Below are 7,248 nucleotides of genomic sequence, written 5' to 3'. Positions count from 1 at the left end.
CCCTAGTATCCTCACTCCCTGGCCCTAGTTCCCACCACTACTCTTTGCCCTCTACGATTACTTCCACTGACACTCTATACAGCTTTTATGGGGGTAGCTGTCTATATGTTGTTCCCTCCAATAAATGTGAACTGCTCAAGGAAAGAGTGGTTTTTGTTTTGTTTTGTTTTGGGTTTGTTGTTTCTTTTTTTAATTCTTTTGTATCCCCAGCCCTTCACACAGTTCCTGGATCATGGTAACCACTTAATAATTGTTTGCAAGAGGGAGGAAGCATCAGAACTCTTTCTCCTTTCTGTTTTTTTATCTAATGTTTTACAACTAAAAATCTCTTTTCTCACTCCCTTTCCTGGATACTTTCCTGCTGCCTTCAAACACATCCACTTCTTCCCCATCCTTAAGAAACAAACAAAGAAACTAGGTATCTTTCTATGTCTCTCCTCTTTTTCATGACTACTCATCTACAGAAAGCCATCTACAATGACTGTCTCCACTTTCTTTCCCCTTACTCCCTTTTAAATCTTCTGCTCTCTGATTTCCAACCTCATCAGTCAAATGAAACTGCTCTTTTCAAAGCGACCAATGATCTTTTAATTGCCAAGTCTAGTGGTCTTTCACTCTTCAGCCTTCTTGAAGTCTCTGCAGCCTTAGACATTGTCAGTCACCCTTATCTCTTGGAAACTCTTTCCTTTCTAGTTTTCATGACACTGCACTCTTCTGCTTCTCTTAATGGTCTAAAAACTCTTTTCAGTCTCCTTTTCTGGATAGCTGTCCAGATCATTCTCCTAAATAGGGAAACCTTGAAGGTTCTGACCTTGGTCCCCTTCTCTTTCACTTCTCTCTTTGTTGGTAGCTCTTGGTCTCTTTGTAGATATCATCTTTATGTAGATGCTTCTCAGAAGTATTTATCTAAGCCAAAACCATTCTCCTGACCTCCAGATTGACCAGAACTGCTGATTAGACATCTGTAACTGAATGCCCTGAAGATGTCTCTAACTCAAAATATCTCAAAGAGATCTCAATATCTTTCCCCCAAAATCCTTCCAACTTGTCTTTCACTGTGAAAGATACTACCATTTTCCCAGTCATTCATGCTACTCATCTCACTCACCTCACATAGCCAATCTGTGGTCATTTCTTGTCATTTCTACCTTCACAAAATCTCTGGAATAAATCCCCTTCTTTCCATTTACACAGCCACCATCTGTTGCAGTAAAGTTGAATCAAGTCAATTTGCATTTGTCAAGTGTCTCTTATGTGCCAGGCAATAAGCTAAGGACTGGGAATACAGACAGAGGCAAAAGACTATCCCTGCTCTCAAGGAGCAGACAACTGAATGGAGGACACAACCTAAAAACCACTAAGTACAAACAACAAAGGTGAAGGAGAAATTGGAGACAATCAAAGGAGGGAAAGCTCTAGAATTCAAAGGGGATTGGAAAAGGCTTCTTGTAGAAGAGGATCATTTAGGTGAGTCTTGAAGGAAGCCAGGAAATGGGGAAGAGGGGACAGAGATTGCCAGGCCTGGAAGAAAGTCAATGAAAATGCAGAGAGGTGGGAGATGGTGTGTCTTGTTTGAGGAACAACAAGGAAGCCACTTAAATCAGATGACTGTGTCAGTAAAGGGAAGGTGGGTGTCAGAAAACTGGAAAGGAGGGCCAGGTGGCAAAGGGCCTTACAAGCCAAAGAGAAGCCTTTATAGTAGATCATAGAGGTAATAAAAAGCTTATGCCTAGACTATTGCAATGGCCTGCAGGGTGGTTTCCTTGTCTCATATCTCTCCCCTTTATATGTCAACCTCTTCCCAACTACCAGAGTGATCTTCCAAAACAACACATCTAACCATGACACTGACCCCACTCAATAAACTCCCATAGCTCCCTATTATTTCTAAAATCATATGTAAAAGTACTTCACAACCTGTCTGCTTTTCCAGGCTTCTCACACTTAACTCCCCCTCAAATATCTGGTGATCCATCAGTACTGGCCTTCCCGGTGTGCCTCACAGAGGACCCTCCATCTCTGGTACTTTCCTGCTGAAAAGAGAGCCTCAGGTGATTTTGGCTTCTGAGGTCCAGTTCTTTCTGAGAGCATAGATTTAGAGCAGCAAGGGACTTCTAAGATCTTTGAGTAGTCTCCCCTCCCACCCAACCTCATTTGTCAACTCAGAAAAATGAGGCCAAGAAAGGTTAAGTGACTTGCCTGGGATCATACAGCATAATGATAATAGCTCACATTTATTTATGGCTTTCGGGTTTGCATACTTTTTTATATGTTACTTCATTTGACTCTAACAACCTTCTGAGGTAGATATTGTGAGACCAATTTTACAAATAGGAAACTGATATTGTATTCCTAGATCCTAGCACAGGGAGATTGGGACAGGGACTGGGTAGACCGACAAGTTTATTATTTTAAGGACTATGTATAATACCTAGGAAAGGAAATTTCTCCCACCAATGCAATTCAGCTCATTCCCTACAATTGTATTTAGAGAGAGTTTCCCAGAGCAGCACTAAGTGACTTAGCCAAGGTACTAAACCTAGTACATGTCAAAGTTAGGTCCTGAAGCCAGGAACAATTCTGTCTCCTCTTCAGCTGATCAATTGTGAACACATACCTCCTCCCTCCTTAGGCCAACTCACACTGCCACTGGCAGGTTGGATCCCCAGAGGGCTCCCACCAGTGTCTTTCTGTTTTATACTCTGTGAGTATACTCACTTAGTACTTTAGTAAAGGCATTTATTCTAATAGTGATGAGGTTTTGGGATGATGGGTACCCAAAATACTGACAGTCTGGGTCATGCTCGAATAAATTCAACTCAAGCCTTCTTAAAGCCAAAGAAAACAAAGTTTATTAATGATTCGCCAATTGGGTTGCCTTTTAAGGAACCTAAGCATTTGTGATGCTTGTATTCACAAGCGGGCCAGATAGAATCCCAGCTAGACAGAGTCTGAGCTGGATTGAATCTGAGCACCTTCATGGAGGCAAGATGGGACTTAAATACAGAAAAGAATATAGGAGGGATCTGGGGGGGTAGTCTGGTAGTCCAGGGTGATGGGAGGAGGGATTTAGGAAGGGTCTTGAGGAAAAGTCCAAGGAGGGAATCCAAGGAGGGTCAAAGACTGGAAACAGCTGGAGGCTATCAGGAGATATCAGACAATGGAGGGTTTGGGTGGGAAGCAGGTGGGGCAATCCAGATATCTTGACAGGGGCAATATGGGAATGGATACAGATCTTGATGGGAGTGGTCAGCAGCCTGGGGAAATGGGGTTTTGATGGGATCAAGGGTGGGGGGGTGAAACAGAGACCTAAGTAGAATGATAATGAAAAGCCCAAGGGCTTCCTGAGACTGCTGGAACAAATGGGAAGATTAGATTTGAGTAAGAAAGGCCAGATCAAGTGGGAAGATTCAAGGGGAGCTCAAGGAGGTTCCCAGAGTCTGAACCCCATCAACAGCATACGAAGAAAAGTGTCAACAAAGCATTTTCTCCAACACCAAGGGGTTACCTAAATACAACTAGACTCCAAGGCAACGGGGTTGGGGAGAAGGGTGAAGTCAAATGCAAATTATAATGGAGTAAGGCCAATGTACACTTTCTCATGGCCATGTCACCTCACCATTTAGTATGTATTTATTGAGTACCTACTATATACTTGGCACTGAGCTAAAGGCTGGGGTATAAAGAAAGGCAAAATATACTCCCTGTTCTCAAAAAGTTCACAGTCTGGGGGACGGAGCCAAGATGGCGGAGTAGAAAGACATAGATATGGAGGCTCTCCCCACACAGCCCATAAAAAACCTGTAAAGAGGGACTCTCAACAAATTGTGGAGCAGCAGAAGTGGAGAACAACAGAGTGGAGGCGATTTCCAGCCCAGGGTGACCTGAGAGGCCCACAGAAATGTCTGTTGCACAGGCGTGGAGCAGAGCCCAGCTCAGCTTTGGCCAGGCAGTGCAGCTCCCGAACAGCCTTCGGGGGCAGAATCTCCACTCGCGGAATCCCCAGTCCCAGTAGCAGCGGTTCCCAGATCCCTCAACTCACAGGCGCCAAAGGTCAGTGACCAGGTTTTTTCAGCTGGCCAAGAAGGGAAAAGGGCCTTCCCATAGCTCCAGCAGCAGGCAGCAGCCACAGAGGCTGCACAGCAGGCTGTACAGACTGCTCCATTGTTGGAGCGTAAAAACCCCTAGGGGTACTGAAGAACTGAGTCTTACCTCAGCCCTGAGTAGAGGCCCTGAGGCAGCTGGTCTTTGTCTCACACTGAATGGTGGCCCTGCCCATCCAGCTTATCTGAAAATCAGCCCCCAGTGCTGACTTGGCAGAACTGGAGGCCAGGTGGCTGTGGAGAGGTAACTGCTAAGATTCTGGGCACAAAAATCCTCTCTGCATCCAGACCAGTACATGCTTGATTGTGCCACCTTGGAGAAACTGAGATCTTATGGATTCCCAGAGTATACCCTACTCTTGACAAAGGACCCAAAAGTCAAGTAACTGGTTGGGAAAAATGCCCAAAAAAGGGAAAAAAAATAAGACTATAGATGGTTACTTTCTTGGTGAACAGATACCTTCTCCCAACCTTTTGGATGAGTAAAAACAATGCTTACCATCAGGGAAAGACATAGAAGTCAAGGCTTCTGTATCCCAAACATCCAAAATAATTCTTCAATGGTCTCAGGTCATGGAAGAGCTCAAAAAGGATTTTGAAAATCATGTAAGAGAGGTGGAGGAAAACTGGGAAGAGAAATGAGAGAGATGCAAGAAAAGCATGAAAAGCGGGTCAACACCTTGCTAAAGGAGACCCAAAAAAATGCTAAAGAAGATAACACCTTTAAAAATAGGCTAACTCAATAGGCAAAAGAAGTTCAAGAAGCCAATGAGGAGAAGAATGCTTTCAAAAGCAGAATTAGTCAAATGGAAAAGGAGGTTCAAAAGCTCACTGAAGAAAACAGTTATTTAAAAATTAGAATTAAACAGATGGAGGCTAATGACTTTATGAGAAACCAAGAAATCACAAAATAAAACCAAAAGAATGAAAAAATGGAAGATAATGTGAAATATCTCATTGGAAAAACAACTGACCTGGAAAATAGAATCAGGAGAGACAATGTAAAAATTCTGGGACTACCTGAAAGCCTTGATCAAAAAAAGAGCCTAGACATCATCTTTCATGAAATTATCAAGGAAAACTGCCCTGAGATTCTAGAACCAGAGGGCAAAATAAATATTGAAAGAATCCACAGATCACCTCCTGAAAGAGATCCAAAAAGAGAAACTCCTAGGAACATTGTGGCCAAATTCCAGAGTTCCCTGGTCAAGGAGAAAATATTGCAAACAGTTAGAAAGAAACAATTCAAGTATTGTGGAAATACAATCAGGATATCACAAGATCTAGCAGCTTCTACATTGAGGGATTGAAGGGCTTGTAATATGATATTCCAGAAGTCAAAGGAACTAGGACTAAAACCAAGAAGCACCTACCCAGCAAAACTGAGTATAATACTTCAGAGGAAAAAAGGGTCTTTCAATGAAATAGAGGACTTTCAAGCATTCTTGATGAAAAGACCAGAGCTGAAAAGAAAATTTGACTTTCAAACACAAGAATGAAGAGAAGCATGAAAAGGTAAACAGCAAAGAGAAGTCATAAGGGACTTACTAATGTTGAACTATTTACATTCCTGAAGGGAAAGACAATATTTGTAACTCTTGAAACTTTTTTCAGTATCTGGATAGTTGGTGGGATTACAGAGAGAGAGAGAGAGAGAGCGCACAGAGTGAATTGAATAGGAAGGGATCATATCTTAAAAAAATGAAATTAAATAGTGAGAGAGAAATATATTGGGAGAAGAAAGGGAGATATGGAATGGGGCAAATTATCTCTCATAAAAGAGGCAAGTAAAAGACTTTTCAGTGGAGAGGAAAAGAGGGAAGGTGAGAGAAAAAACATGAAGTTTACTCTCATCACATTTGACTAAAGGAAGGAATAAAATGCACACTCATTTTGGTATGAAAACCTATCTTACAATACAGGAAAGTCGGGGAGAAGGGGATAAGCAGGATAGGGGGGATGATGGAAGGGAGGGCAGTGGGAGGAGGGAGCAATTTGAAGTCAACACTCTTGGGGAGGGACAGGATCAAAAGAGAGAATAGAAGCAATGGGGGGCAGGATAGGATGGAGGGAATTACAGTTAGTCTTACACAACACGACTATTATGGAAATCATTTGCAAAACTACACAGATATGGCCTATATTGAATTGCCTGCCCTCCCAAAGAGAATGGGTGGGGAGGTAGTGGTGGGGAGAAGTTGGAACTCAAAGTTTTAGGAACAGCTGTTGAGTATTGTTCTTGCAACCTAGGCAATAAGAAATATAGGTAATGGGGTACAGAAAGTTATCTTGCTCTACAGGACAAAAGAGAAGATGGGGATAAGGGAAGGGAGGGATGTTAGAAGAGAGGGCAGATTGGTGATAGGGACAATTAGAATGCTCGGCGTTTTGGAGTGGGGGAGGGGAGAAATGGGTAGAAAATTTGGAACCCAAAATTTTGTGAAAATGAATGTTAAAAGTTAAATAAATAAATTTAAAAAAAAAAGAAAGAAAATGACGGATGAACACAGATGGGGTAGGAGGGTTTATAGGAAGACAGAAATAAAGAATCAGATAGTGAGGGGATGCGGAATGGGGTTTAAATGATAACATCCAGGAAGTTCAGAATCACTTGGATGTGTATGTAGGGTATGAGCAAGTATGAGAATGTTTATCATTGAACGGAAGGTACCACTTCTCTTCTCAGAGGTGGCTGAAGATCAAATTGGGAACAAGTACAGTACTGGATGGAAAGCATATAGTCAGCTGGGAATCTCCATTTCACCATGAATCTCAACTTGCAAGTCGTTCATCTTTATGTTTTTAGGGTCTAGATTTAAACTGAAATCTTTCGAGTACAGATTTAAAATTAAATATATGATCATGCATTAACAGCACACAGATGAGTTAACCTTAAAACAAGACTTATTTGGACAGAGAAAATCTTTGCCCCTTTTATTTTTTTTGGATGAAATTTACCTATTTTGTATTTTTTTTTAAATTGATGCTGCTGTAAAGTCACAGTGGATGAAGATGCTATTGAGGGCTGACATGTTTTCCATGTTGAATTATCTCCTTGGAGCATATCAGTCACCCAATCCAAAATGAAGATGGGGAAGGAGAAGCTGCTTCAATTATTCAACCTTTCTTCTTCTCCACAGGCCCC

The sequence above is a fragment of the Notamacropus eugenii genome, chromosome 5 (assembly GCF_028372415.1).
Source record: "Notamacropus eugenii isolate mMacEug1 chromosome 5, mMacEug1.pri_v2, whole genome shotgun sequence".
In the NCBI taxonomy this organism is placed as follows: domain Eukaryota; kingdom Metazoa; phylum Chordata; class Mammalia; order Diprotodontia; family Macropodidae; genus Notamacropus; species Notamacropus eugenii.
The sequence above is the reverse complement of the archived record's forward strand: the minus strand, read 5'-3'. Positions refer to the sequence as shown.